This window comes from Petaurus breviceps, unplaced genomic scaffold (genome assembly GCF_028583685.1).
Source record: "Petaurus breviceps papuanus isolate PSGF00001 unplaced genomic scaffold, PetGlider_PUasm1.0 164, whole genome shotgun sequence".
In the NCBI taxonomy this organism is placed as follows: Eukaryota; Metazoa; Chordata; class Mammalia; order Diprotodontia; family Petauridae; genus Petaurus; species Petaurus breviceps.
The window spans coordinates 9524183-9538661 of NW_027185735.1; the positions used below are offsets into that span (position 1 = coordinate 9524183).

General features: G+C 35.8%; 1 protein-coding gene and 1 pseudogene across 18 annotated transcripts in view; one reads left to right on the forward strand and one right to left on the reverse strand.

Annotated features, from left to right (window-relative positions):
* Positions 1-14479, forward strand: part of MIPOL1 (mirror-image polydactyly 1) — a 567089-nt gene that overhangs the window by 254824 nt on the left and 297786 nt on the right. The window lies entirely within an intron of this gene.
* Positions 5541-7894, reverse strand: LOC138156911 (heat shock cognate 71 kDa protein pseudogene; annotated as a pseudogene).

The window sequence follows — 14479 nt, forward strand, 5'->3', positions numbered from 1 at the left end:
TATCTATCTATCTATCTATCTATCTATCTATCTATCTATCTATCTATCTATATATGCACACACATATTTATAGCAGTTCTTGTTGTAGTAGCAAAAAACTGTAAAATAAAGGTGGATGCCCATAAATTGTGAGATGGATCAATAAATTATGGTGTAAGAATATAATTTATAATTTCATGCTATAAGAAATCATGAAAGAGACTATTTCAGAGAAATTTAGGAAGACATGTATACACTGATGCAGAGCAAAGTAAGTAGAACCAAGAAGACAATTCATGCTATAACAACATTGTAAAACTGAATGATTTTGAAAGACTGAAGCACTTTGATCAACAGAATGATCAAATGTGATTTTAAAAGACTGGTTTTGAGGAATGCCATTTACCTCTTGACAAAGAAATGATGGATTAATATGCAGAATTTGATACAAATTTTTGTAAATGGCCCCTCTTTTTCCATTTGAAAAGCCTAATCTAAGAATTTTACAAATTGGAGCACCTTGAATGTTTTCCTCATTGGCATTCTCTCCAGTTTGTACAAGTGACTCATAATATGACATAATTCTACCACCAGTAGCTATGATATATTCTTTTGCATCAGGCAATTATAATTTAGAAAGCATTCATAATTTCTCCAGTGTAAAAGGGGGAAAAATCAAGTTGTTTTTCTTGTTTTTAATCCTCAGAAAGATATTCTATTTGGTGTACCCTCTTAACCTTTTTCATTGATGATCAAAATATGTATAAGATCCTAGACTGAAGCTGTTTTGTGGCTTTTCTGTCTAAATAACTCACAGTTTAGTTCTTATATGTGAAAGAGTTTTAGAGACTCATATTTTGAAAGTACTGAAATTTATATGCTCTGTCAGCCTTTGTAATTTATACAAATTGGAAGTGTATCTTTTATGTCTGTTTTCTCACCTTCCTTTCTATCAGTGGAATGGTTCATGATTTGTTAAGTTTTTCTTCTAGAATAGCTCCAATAGAAAAGCTCTGATTCAGTCCACTGCTTTACTTTTATTTTTTTTTTTGAGTGATAGGTGATTTTTTAAATATATTTTTAAACATTTGGTTTTTAAACTTTGAATTCCAGATTCATTACCTTCCTCCCTTGTCACCCACCCTTACTGGGAAGATAAGCAATTCAATTAGGTTGTACATGTGTAGCTAATGCAAAACATTACCATAGTAGATAAATTGTAGAAGAATGATTATATTTCCCTCCCTCCTATCTGTAATGGAAATGTAAATTTAAAGATCTTCCCTGCCCCTAGGCTAAAGTGCACCTGGAGCCTGGGGTGGAAGGCTTGTTTTTCAGTAGATACTTCTTGATTGGCCAGTGGGTCCAGAAGGTTGTTACATTCTCTGAGCCAGGAGAAGGCTATATAAGCCCTGATGTGTAGCTTTGTTTGGGGGCTCACTTTGAGAAGTGTTCTGTGATTTAATTAGATGAAACTCTGGGAAGCCGTTGTCCAGAGCCCCCCTGGCTTTGAAACCCAGATGTTGATTTGGTATGAATGTAATGGTTGGACAGTTTGGAAACTGTCTACTTGATCTGTTTCTCTGTCTTGATAATTCTGTCTGTGTATTCTGAAGTTTGGGGTGCTGACCTTTTTCCCCTGAACGAGGTAAACGATACATGTTTGACTGATTAAAGTAAGCTTGTTAACCCCTTTTGAGCTGCTTTCCTTTAATAATGCAGATAGAAGAACCTGTGTTGTCAACCACCCTGAGGACGCTTGGGGTGCTTGCTGATACACTATCCCATCTCCCACTTGATCTATTCTCTACTTTGGTCCTGGCCCTTTTCAAAAGTGTGTGCTTTCAACTACCCTCCCCCCCAGCCTACCCTTCCTTCCATCATCCCCCCTCTCATCCCCTTCCCCCCTACTCTCCTGTAGGGTGAGGTATCCTATTTAGTATATATGTCAATCCCTCCCTGAGTCAAATTCAGTGCATATAAGGTTGACCCATTCCCTATGCCTTTCTGTTCTTCCCCTCCATTGTAACCATTTTCTCTTGCCTCTTCTGTATAAGATAGTTTGTAAATTGTTCCAAGTTTTTCTGAAATCCACCTGCTCATCATTTCTTATAGTACAATAATTTTCCATTACATTCATATACCACAACTTGTTTAGCCATTTCCCAGTTGATGGGCATCCCCTCAATTTCCAGTTGTTGACCACCACAAAAAAAGATGCTATAAATATTTTTATACATATGGGTCCCTTTTCCTGTTTTTTGTTTGTTTGTTTGTTTTGTGATGTCTTTGGGATATAGACCTAGAAGGGGTATTTCTGGATCGAAGGATATGCACATTTTTATAGCCCTTTGTGCATAATTCCAAATTGTTCTCAAGAATGGTTGGATTACTTCACAACTCCACCAATAATGCATTAGTGTTCCTGTTTTCCCACATCTTCTCCAGCATTTATCAAACAAGACCAAATTTTTTTTAAATGAAATTACAAAATATTTGATATAGTAGTGAATAACTACTAATAAGTAGTTAAGAATAGAAGGTGGGAATTTTTACCCAGGTTGTTAATTTCATGAAAAATAGAATTATCTATTAGTTCATAAAGAAGCATTTATTAACCATTTAATAGTATTTAGACAGGCAATGTGCAAAGCTCTGGGGACAAAAAGAAAAGCAAACACATACTTTGTTCTGAAAGAGCTCGGGTCCCAATGGGGAGACAATATGCTGCAATGCCAAGCAAAGGCAACTTCCCAGGTTCAAAACACCAGCATAGGTGCTCTCCATTTTATTCAGTGAGAAATTAAGGACAGACAGAAGCAAAATATGACATCATTAAAAATACAGCATTTGCCAAGTGTAATTCAATAATCTCCAAGTACTACCCCACCCCTGGACATTACATTCATTTAATCAATCACAAAGTCCCTCTTCTAAATACTACTCCATCCCTAGGCTGTACCTTCATTTAGTCCATCACAAAGCCCCTCTTGTCAAATGGAGATTAGTTTCCAATCATAAGTAAAGTACATTCATTTGTTTAATCACAGAGCACAAAAAAGTCAAAAGTTCCCCACCCTTGGATTACAATTGAATCTACCCCAGAGTTACAATAAGCTTAAGCACAGCATTTAATACCCAAATGGAGGTCTTTTCTTCATCTTGACATGAGGCAAGTTCTCAGCAATCTTTGTTCCTGGGGAGACAAAGCTTAGCAAGGCCACAAGATACATTGTCAGTGACTTCATTAATTCATTCTCTGTCTGCAGAATAGTCCTAGGGCCCCTGAAAACATGAGCAAAACCCCCTTTCAGGATTTCTGTAAACATATAACAAGAAAATCTTTCTTCAGGGCTTCTGAACCAACAGAAAGGTTCCCAGACCCCTGCAACAACAGCACTGTCCTTCACCAGTAGACAGAATTCACTCTCTGTCTGCAGAACAGTCTCAGTAGTTCTGAACCAACAGCAAGGTTCCAAGACCTCTGCAACAACAGGACTGTCTTTCACCAGTGGACAAATCTGGCAAAACAACATCAAAACAGACAGCCAACTACCAGCATAACAGCCACGTCTCCTCAGTCCTTGGCAGCTCTGGGTGGCAGCTCTCAAAAGTCCTGGGCAGTTCAAACTGGCCCTCAGCAATCCTCTCAGTCTCTCTCTGCCTCCAAGGTGCTGCTTCCAAAAAGTTCTTCTGCCTCTCTCTTTTCTTGTGTCTCTCTAAATTTACGTCACCAGCTTCTCCCAGTTCAGCCCTCTCTTTTTACGTCAAGTCCATCCCACAAGTGGGATTCACAAGCTCTGGGTTTTAACACAATCGATTAAAAACCAAGCCAATACAGGGGGATCTTTATATTCCATTACTATTACATATGCAGATATAATACAGTGAAAATTAACATTATCTCAGAGAGAAGGTGCTATCAGTGGGGTTAATGAACAGTAATTTTAGAGCAGAGATTCTTGATCTTTTTTTTTTATCTGTAATATCTTTGGAAATCTGGTGAAACCTTTGGACTTATTAGAATATTTTTTAATACATAAAAAGATTACAAAGGAAATAAATTATGTTGAAATACTATATAAAAAAAGAAATCTGTGATAAATTTTTATTGATTCATTAAACAAGACTGTTTTTAAAATATTATATGCAAGTTAAAGTTAAATTGTACTTTTTAGAGATATTAGTGTAAAGGTTAATTTTTCTCACCTTGAGTAAGAATATTAAATTGTGAGATGAACTTTGATAAGGCAATATATATTCTATGTTGTACAACTAATCAATTTTTGTTGTTGTTGATGGTTGAAAATCCTGATTTGCAAAGACATGTTGCTGATGTAATTAAAGCTTTCATAATTCACTTTATAGAGTAAGGATAGGTTTCTTTAAAGGCACACTATAATTCTTTGAGTTGTGGGTTTTTAAGTTTGTTTGTTTTGGCTTTTGGAGGGGGAGGGCAGGGCAATTGGGGTTAAGTGATTTGCCCAAGGTTACACAGCTAATAAGTGTTAATTGTCTGAGGCCGGATTTGAACTCAGGTCCTCCTGACTCCAGGGCTAGTGCTCTATTCACTGCGCCACCTAGCCACCCAATTAAGATGTTTTTTAAAATATATAAATTATGTAAGAATCTAACATATCATGAGTGATACTGCATACAGTTTTTTTCCCCCTCTATTGATGTCCATAAATCAGCTTAACTATTTTAAGTCAACTACTTTTCTAAAGTTTATCTAATAGTTGTGGGCTTTTTTGTTTGGCAATTCAGTGAACAAATTTGTAAGGTAGGCTTTTGTGAAATGATAAATCCAAGTTTTGGAATTGATCTAGATTTTCAAAATTGAGTTTTCTTTACATATAAAGAGCCCACATTTTTAGATAAATTTTTAGGATGCACAGACATAAAGTGCTTTTTCATTATTACTGATTTCATATGTTGATTTGTAAAAAATTTTCAGTATAAAAACCCCTGTAACCTTTTGAGTCTCTTCACATTCATTCGTACAAATATAATCACATAATGCATAGTCTTCATCATACATCCTTTTCTTCAACAATTTGAATTAAATAAGGCCCATAAAAATATCAAATCAAGCTAAAAATATTTATTTCAATTTATATTTTTGACACTCAATATTTTGTATGTTTTAAAATGATTTGTCTAGTAAATCTATTTAGAAATTAATTTGTATGGTAAATAATGTGTGAGATATTCAAGAAATTTTTATGACAAATAAAATGAGGTATATTTTGCAATTTATTCAGTTTTAACACTCTTAATGACTTTTAACCTTCAGTAGACACAAAGACTTCAGCAGTATCTCAGGAGTCATATTCTTCCTCATATTCAGTTGTCATGCTTGAAGTTGAGTGACTATCTTCCTAGAAATAATGGTTCTCATTTCTGCTGTCATTTGCAACTTTTTGTGAAGTTATTTATAAAACGTGACTTTCCACAGAACAACACTATTGGATAATACCATTTGTATAACATAAATCAACACATTGTACAGAAAGAATGTATGAAGTTAAAAATAAATAAAAAGGAACCTCTTTACTCATAAAGCTTACAGCACTGTGCACCTGTCACTGTACAATCTTTTAGCAACAATGTCTTTTTACATAATTGACTCTGCAGTTATCTCAGCCATCATATGTGTTTGAACTTGCCTAATCTACATTCTTCCCATCTTACAAAAGGCTGAACTACCTTACAGAGTTAAGAATCCTCACTTGATCTGCCTAGTTATGCAAAACTTTAAGAAACAATGAAAACATCTTATCTCCTTTTCTTATTTTTCACCTGGCCGTACTATTTTGAGATTTCTCTCAATTTTCCACCATGCCCCAGTAAGCTCCTTATTTGGGAAAGTTCATCATCCTGCTAGTTACCATCAGCACTGGTATTCTGCCTTATCACCTGACTCTCCATCTTTCATTGGAACATGAATCTGGGAACTCCAAAAGCTCTATTTAAGGAGGGAGCTCAACTCAGAGCATCCCCTCATTTTTTTTTATGGTGCCAATTTTAAATGGATTTTATTCTCCAAGACAATTGCATTTCTACTTGTTTACAGTACTGACAAAGTGCAATGTTGTTTACTTCTCTCCCTCTGCACACATTCAAGTATTCAAAAGGCCCAGATTTACACATTAGCTTAAATGTTACTTTTAAACTACTACTGCCTTGGCTACAAATTTGAGTCCTTCAATTTTTGAAAAGCTGTGTGGAATGCTCTTTCTGATGTGTTTAGTCAACCTCTTCAATGGTGGGTCCAGAAGAAGCACCTCCAGATGGGGCTGCTCCACCCCCTGGGAACCCACCAGGCATGCCTCCTGCACTCTGGTACAGCTTAGTAATAATGGGGTTGCAGACCTTCTCCAATTCTTTCTGCTGATGCTCAAATTCTTCTTTCTCAGCAGTCTGGTTCTTATCCAGCCACTTGATTATTTCATTACATTTGTCAAGGATCTTCTGTTTGTCTTCATCACCAATTTTGCCTTGCAGTTTTTCATCCTCTACAGTTGCTTTCATGTTGAAAGCGTAAGATTCAAGAGAATTCTTGGAATACACCCTGTCTCTCTGCTTTTCATCCTCAGCCTTGTATTTCTCAGCCTCCTGGACCATACGCTCAATGTCTTCTTTGCTCAAACGTCCTTTATCATTGGTGATAGTGATCTTGTTCTCCTTGCCTGTGCTCTTATCCATAGCAGAAACATTGAGGATGCCATTTGCATTAATGTCAAATGTTACTTCAATCTGAGGAATAGCCCTGGGTGCTGGAGGAATTCCTGTGAGCTCAAATTTGCCAAGCAGATTGTTATCCTTTGTCATCGCTCTCTCACCTTCATAAACCTGAATAAGCACACCAGGCTGGTTGTCTGAATAGGTGGTAAAGGTCTGTGTCTGCTTGGTGGGGATGGTATTGCGTTTGATCAGAACGGTCATAACTCCACCAGCAGTTTCAATTCCAAGGGAAAGAGGAGTGACATCCAACAAAAGCAAGTCCTGCACATTCTCATATTTATCTCCAGACAAAATGGCAGCCTGGACAGCTGAACCATAAGCAACAGCCTCATCAGGATTGATACTCTTATTGAGCTCCTTGCCATTGAAGAAGTCTTGCAGAAGCTTCTGGATTTTGGGTATTTGAGTGGAACCACCCACCAGGACGATGTCATGAATCTGAGACTTATCTAGCTTGGCATCTCTTAAGACCTTCTCCACAGGGTCCAGGGTGCCACAGAAGAGATCAGCATTCAGCTCTTCGAAACGGGCTTGGGTGATTGATGTATAGAAGTCTATACCTTCATAGAGGAAATCAATCTCAATACTGGCCTGGGTCCTGGAAGAGAGGGTGCAAAGAACGCTTTGCACATTCACAAGCAATGCACAGACGGCGAACAGCCCTCTTGTTCTCACTGATGTCCTTCTTGTGCTTTCGCTTGAACTCGGCAATGAAATGGTTGACCATTTGGTTGTCACAGTCCTCCCCACCCAAGTGGGTGTCGCCAGCTGTGGACTTGACCTCAAAGATGCCATCTTCAATGGTAAGAATGGAGACATCAAAGGTACCACCTCCAAGGTCAAAGATCAACACATTTCTCTCTGCACCAACCTTTTTGTCCAAGCCATAAGCAATAGCAACAGCAGTTGGCTCATTGATGATTTGAAGCACATTGAGACCAGCTATGGTTCCAGCATCTTTGGTGGCCTGACGTTGGGAATCATTTGTGACGGTCTTCCCAAGGTAAGCTTCAGCAATTTCTTTCATCTTGGTCAAGACCATAGAAGATACTTCCTCTGGACAGAAACTTTTGGTCCCCCCTTTGTACTCCACTTGGACCTTAGGCCTGCCTGCATCATTCACCACCGTAAAAGGCACAATGCTTAATGTCTGATTGTACAACTGCATTGTGAAATCTGCGACCAATCAGACCCTCACACTGTCCACAGTTTCAATGTTTCTAAAACTGAGACGCCCTCTCACCCCAGCTACCACTAGGGCTTATTGTTTTTGGATTCTGCAGTCAGCCTAGAGTTATTTGCCCTTCCCTCCTGCAGAATCTCTGCTCCCAAGGTCAGATCTTTCCTAGGATCTTCTCAATTTGTCTTAGGAAGACAACCTCCTTACCTTGTGTTTATTTCTGCTGTTTGATGTTCTGCCTTTTTTTTGTAGAGGAAATTTGGAGAGCTGAAAATTTTCTGACCTACTCCACCATCTTCCCAGAATCCTCTTTGTTATTAGCTCTTGAAGCTCTTACCTAGTGCTGGGGGTTCTATCTCCTTATCTTGTTTGTTTTCCTATAAATTACTGCATATCTGTTATGTATCATACACACACACATCCTTTTAGATGTGAAGAAATTTGTAAAATGTAGGTACTGTTAGTTAATCAATAAGCATTTATTACACACCTACAGTGTTCCAGGCAATATGCAAAAAGCAGGGCATACAAAGAAAGGTGCAATAACAGTCCTTGCCAATGAAAATGCTGTGTTTTGAAAGATAGTGTTTTGTACAAGGCCAGTGTCACTGGATTGCAAAGTATTGAGAGGAGAGTAAGTATTAGAAGACTGGAAAGGTCAAAAGGGGGAAATTCATGAAAAATTTAAAAAAGAGTTAGCATTGATTTAGTGCTGACTATGTGCCAGTTATTGTACTAAGCACTTTAGAATTATCTCTTTTCATCTTCACAACAATCCTGGAAGGTATGTGCTATTATTATTCCTATTTTACAGTTAAGGAGATTGAAGAAAACAGGGTAAGTGACTTGCCCAGAGTCATATAACTAATAAGCATCAGACACCAGATTTGAACTCAGTTCTTACTCACTCAAGACCCAGCATTCTATCCATGGAACCACCAGATGCCTCTTGGCTTTAAAAGCCAAACAGAGCATTATATATGTGATCCTGAAGGCAATAGAGAATCATCTTGCTTATCACATGATTTTTGCAGTCTCAACTTTGCCATATAAGGGCAAATTATAATTTAGTTTAATTACAAATTAAAAAACAAACAACTAACTCTTAATCAGCTAAGGTAGCAAAATCATTGCTTTAAAGGAAACCATCTAAGAAATCACCAGAGATATGCTCAAATGATCTAATATGGGAATTTAAATGAGAATTTTCAGTGTTATAAAAATTACAAGATAAGTGCTTGAAGAATGAAAATCAGATGAAATTAAATGTTCAAGAAAATGTGCAAGAATTACATGTGTATAAAGAAAATTATCAACATAGGGAGTACGATAAAACAATCTCTAAAAATCAACATAAGCAATAATCAGTAGAATTCAAATGGTAGAAGAGGGATTTGTGCAGAATATGAAGCTGGACAAAGAAAATAAAATAATACTGTTATTCAAAATCTTGTTTAAAAAATCCCAACTCAATTGGAAGATATGAAAAATAGAACATGTTATTGCCTTCTCAAGATTGCTGACATCCCAGAGGATTTAGAAACCAAAATAACCAGTACTTCATAGTTCAGGTGATTACCAAAGATAGTTTTTCACAGCTGGTAAACTGCAACTACAAAGAATCTATGGGATGTCCGGGGGGGGGGGGAGAGGACAGCTAGGTGTCACAGCAAATAGAACACCGGCCCTGGAGTAAGGAGGACCTGAGTTCAAAACTGGCTTCAGACACTTAACACTTTTTAGCCTTGTGACCTAGGGAAAGTCATTTAACCCCAATTGCCTTGCCTTCCCCCCTCCAAAAAAGCAAAAAAGAATCTATAGGATGCCCACAAGAGAGAAATGCAGTTTAGCATACATAGAGACATTTTTGCTCTAACACTCGACTGGTAAGTACATACACCCACACACACACACACAGATTCTTACATATAGTTGCCAGAATAAATCTCTTACCAAAGAATAATTATCAAAGTGAATCATAGCAGGTCAAAGTGAACTTTTTAGGAAAATAAGAGAGGATCACAGAAATCGAGAACCATGATCTATGAACTCTGAATTATTTACCCAGAAAAATTCCATATGATCTATGAAGACAAAAGATAAACATTTGAGAGTGAAAAAGACATTAAAAAGTTTACACAGGGACACTTGGAAAACTCTAAGCAAAAAAATAAGCCTTCTGACAAAAAAAAAAAAGAAATAAATCTGCTCCTAAGAATATTGTATTGGCTAAATCACTAAAAAGAAAGAAACAGATTGGCAAAATATATTTGTAGTGAATATGTTAGAGAAAGGTCTAACCCCCATTGTCTACAACTAATTGATGCATAGATCTATTAAACTAATAATGAACATTCTGCAATGGAGCAATGGCCAAAGGATAAGAATGAACAATTTACAAAGTAGGAAATGGAAACTGAAAAAAATGCTAAACATCACTAATATGGGAAAATAATAAATAAGGAAAATCTTAAGATCAGCAAACATTTTTAAGACCCTGACTAAGTCCTACATATACAATGAGAAAAGTGAAATAGTTACTGTTCTCAGGTAGCTAACATGCATATTTCAGTATTGATGTATCTGTGGAAAATACATTATTGGCAGGATTACAAATTGGTACAGATAATGTAGAAATTAGCATTCAGTAAATCACAGTACTTATTAAACCTTCTAACCAGCAATTTTATTGCTAAGATTCTATCCCTTAAATAACACAAAAGAAAAAAATAACTTGTTTGGATCAATATTCATTACATCTCTGCAATATAAAATATTAGTAGAATATATAGTATTGCTATAAAAAGCCATAAACACTAATAGTTGGAGAACATCTGAAAGTTATATTAGTATGATATTATAGTACCATAAAATATGAAACATAAATGCTATGTTTATTATTTGTTATTATTTATGCTACTGTTATTATTATGAACGAACCTATACAAAGTTCTAGAGTTTTAAATAAAGATGTATGTAAACTGTGATTTTAGAAAGAAAAAGAAAACAGGATTAAAGGTGATAGATCTGGGGCAGGTGTAAAAAGGGATACATAACAAAAACTTCCTTTGCTTATTTGTGAATCCTTTGAGTTCTTCATTGTTAGAACAACTAAGAGTTTAGGTTCTTATGGTTTTAGGAAGGAAGGAAGTATTTATTAATTACTTCCTATGTGCTAGGCACTGTGCTAAATATTGGGGGTGAGGATGGAAGGTAAGAGAAAGAGAATAAAAAAAGAAACAGTTCCTGCCTTCAAAGGGTTTACATTCTATTGGAACAAGGCAATACACAAAAGGAAGCTGAAAAGAGGAAGTTAATAAAGGTATTTTGAAGTCTGTAAAATGGAAGAAAGGAACTAGAGGGGAATGAAAGCAGAGTGGCCTATCTCCTCCACAAAATGAAGGCTGTAGTAGACACTAACCAATAGTAGAAGAGGATTGAGCTTTCAGGAGGGATATTCTAAGGTAAGCAGGCCACAAGGCTAATAGAATGTTCTAAGGCAAGGAGGCCCCAGGTGCTAAGGGATATTGCAGGATGTGACAACAGTGGGTATGATTTTTAAATCCATGAAGTTGAGAACAGGGCCTGGCAGCTAATGAAGGCAAGTTAAGCTTGCCCCTTCACAAAATGGAGCATCCTGCAGTAACTCACCAGTAGTTGAAGGGAAGCAGTGGTCATACAGGGCAAGTCAGAGGTTAGCAGAAAATGCTAAGGTGAGAAATTTGATTACCATTTGATTTGTATTTGTATTTTGTTGTTGGTTACTAAATTTATAATAAAAAACATAAAACAAGAAAAAAATTGACCAGACATGATTTTAACATGTAGAGCGTTAAAAAACAAAACAAAACAATTAAGCCTTGACCTCTTAGTAGTCTCATATTTCCAGAGTTATTAGAGGCATCTTAACCTCTGTTAAACTTATGAAAAAGGGAGCTTAGCCCATTTTGCTTGCAAATTGGTACTTTGTCCTAAATACTCTGTTGCCCTTTGTCATCCTACCATTTTTTTCCTGATTTCAAAGGATTTGAAGATGTCATTATCCACAAGCTGAGCTCTGTCCTTTGAAACTGTTGAAGTATGTCTACTATATACTAATCTGTGTGAGCACAGAGATTGTGTTTTATCTGATCTTTTATCTCATTTCTCCATTGCCTACATAAGTGTTATATTTAAATTACAAAATAATAGTATTGATAACTTTTCTTGATTTTAAAAACATTTACTCTTTTCAAATATCTATAACAGATAAAAATTTACACGGGCCCTTAATTGATCATTAATAATTTCCAACAGGGAAGAAACTTACTACCCCTTCTTATTAAGAAGGAAATCTTACCTTATCTTCATCTATGCAATTAAGTGATTCTAATGATGATCTTTTCCAATTTCCTTATAGTGAGTTTACAAAATATACTTTAGGCAAACAAAAAATAAAAGTACTTTAAAAATTTCTACAATTGTACTTACTTTATAAGCATCTTTGTTTTGTAAATGTTTTCTTTCATATTCTCTTTGTTGAACTATCTTTATACTCAGTTATAGCTTTAGAAACACAAGGGTCTCCTTTGTAAAATAGTAAAATTATCTCTGCAACTTACACAAACAAAAAGCTGAAAGAGTTAAAAGTTATAAGGATATAGATTATTTTTCCATATTAAAGGTATATTTATCCAAAAGATTCAATAAATTTGAAAATGAACATTCCCTGCATCAAGGCTACATCTCATCTTCTGTGATAATGCTTTTACATTTGCATACAACTTTGTCTAATTGCTACTTGACTCATCTGTCATAATGCTAAGCTCAAGGCTCACACAGATCACATTTTCAAATCACTTTCTAGAATTTAAATATTTGATTTCCAAACCTTGGATTGAAAGAGGAGAGGAAATGATTTGTATTTTTCATTAGTAGCTTGTTTCATAATCATCTTATGGAAGAAATTCCCAAAGTGCATATTAACACATTTTTAGGAACTTTCATTCTACTTTGAACAGATACAAGTTGATAAAGTTGTAGTAATTTTATACGGAAGTTAAGACCATTATTTTTAAATCCTATTAAGTAAAACTTTATGAAGCATAGTTAATTATATATTTCCACCGCATGTATTTGCAAAATTTTAGTTAAATGTCTAAATAATGGAAGTGAATTTGTTTTTTTTTAATTCTGAACAATATGTATAATAACACAGTCATTTTATCAAATTTTAAATAAAGTCCATGCATAGCATTTCAATTATGTGACTTTATGGAAGGTGTTTGATGAGGGCTAACTCTGTCTTAGACCAGTCTCTTAGTAGTTTAGATCTAAGTCCATACCAGAAGAAGGACATTCAGAACAAAGAGGGGATGTTCATTTAAGACACAGTCTTGATTTAGGCAAGTATACCTTTCTTTTATTGTTGTTGGTCATCCTGCTGGTCTTTGGTCAGATGCCCAGGGAAGGAGCTCTGTCTCTACCAGGAGACTATATCAAGTATAGCCCGAATCTTACTCCTCTGAGTTAGTGAAGAGTTGAGGACAGTTTGAATATCTTTTAAAGAAAAACTAACTTAGCTTGTGTGGTATAGGGCCTTAATAAAATTTAACCCTTCTTGTCTCAATGACTGCTAGGTCTTATACTGATAACAATGTGTAAACACTCCATTAATTTCAGATTGCAATGAACAAAACTATTTTGGGCCTTCCTTCTCTGCTGGGTCCTTTGTCTCTGCTAACCCTACTGCATCTGGGGCCCTGGATGCTACCTACTACCACTCTTTGGCACTTGAACTACACTCTCTGTGCCATGGCCTAGCCCAAGCATTGCCATTGGTGCTATTACTTCACTTCATACTTTTGTTCAGAAGGAATGAGTTCCCCAATTCTAGACTGATTTGTGTAGTACCTTTTTAAAACTTTAAATGATTAATTCTTCTCACGAAAATTTGGGGTGCTACCACAATGGCATAATGAGGATGCTTTGTGTGTGTGTTTAAGACTTGAAAAGCTATCCTTTTACCAGGAGCTTATTCAGATAGGAGAAAAGATATACAGATATCTTTTATTTCATCAACAGAAGTTGGTATTTACCTGGTTTTCAGTAAGCCAAAGAAGTATCTCCTAGTTTAGAGGAAGGATCATGTTCATCTCTTAGTGTCACAGTATCTTGAACACTATCAGAAGATGTGGATTCTAGACTGTTCTATCTTTTGGCAAATACTTTGCCTTCTGGAAGATCCCTGGTCACCATACCCTAGTTATGGCTCTAGTGATAGTTGTCTGGTAATCTTTTCTCTGTCCATGCAAATTCAACTATGCATACTTATTATGCATAAATGTGCATATATTTAGTATGCATAAATATGCACATATTTATTGAATTCCCATGAAATATACAATGTCATACTGTGTTTTTGTGGTACATATATGAAGAGAATAACTAGTTGTTAAAACATATTATTACTTTGAGCCTACATATAATTTGACTTTTCTTTCTCCTATAAGTTTGGAGATTTGACTGACTTCAATTAGTATTTTAAAATGTTTGAGGAACACATGTTCCATAAGAAAACAAAATAAAAATGCA